At 66.4% G+C, this 685-nt stretch overlaps 1 protein-coding gene across 1 annotated transcript in view; it reads left to right on the forward strand.

Annotated features, from left to right (window-relative positions):
- Positions 1-685, forward strand: part of BSN (bassoon presynaptic cytomatrix protein) — a gene marked incomplete at both ends in the record, with an annotated part of 27753 nt that overhangs the window by 22696 nt on the left and 4372 nt on the right. The window lies entirely within an intron of this gene.

The raw sequence follows: 685 nt of genomic DNA on the forward strand, positions 1-685 counted from the left end.
CAGAGGGGTGAGGTGGGGCCAGGAGTCTGGGCTGGCAGGGAGGGCCGTCAGAGAAGAGGTGGCCTGGCTCCAGGCTCCAGGGGACAGTCCCAGGGCTGGCCATATGGGGCCACGCCACAGTGAGCACTCACGGTGCAGCCAAAGCAACAAGACGGACACAGCCCGAGTTCCAGCAGTGAAGCCTGTCCCATGAAAGGTCCCCCCTTTGCTCAGAGGTCTGGGGGCTCACTGTCGCTTGACGTACAGTGAGAGTGGGCGGGATTGTCATGCAGGTTCTTCGAAAGCTAAAGTGTGAGGAGCCCGATGGCAGGCCCCATTGCATTCTGGGGGCTTGGGTAGTCCACACCTGGGGCCTTCTGGGAAGGCGAAGAGCCAGAGACAAAAGGAGGGCCCAGGGCAAACCTTCCAGCAGCGAGGAGGGGATGGGCGGCAGTGTCAGGCCCGCACCCCTCCCCCCACGGCAGCCGTGACCCAGGAGATGGACTCGGAGAGTGGGGCTCAGTCAGGGCAGCGGAGGGAGCTGGGGCGGGGGTGCCGGGCAGCTGGGGGAGGAGGGTGGCAGGCAGCCAAGGTGCAGGTCACGTTAGAGAGGAGGGGCAGGAGGCAGCAAAGGCCCCAGAGCGGCAGCAGCTGACACCCCATCAGCCCGTGCTCCTTCCAGGGGCCCTGGGCGCCCGCCCCGCTG

The sequence above is a fragment of the Myotis davidii genome, unplaced genomic scaffold (assembly GCF_000327345.1).
Source record: "Myotis davidii unplaced genomic scaffold, ASM32734v1 scaffold663, whole genome shotgun sequence".
Classification (NCBI taxonomy): Eukaryota; Metazoa; Chordata; class Mammalia; order Chiroptera; family Vespertilionidae; genus Myotis; species Myotis davidii.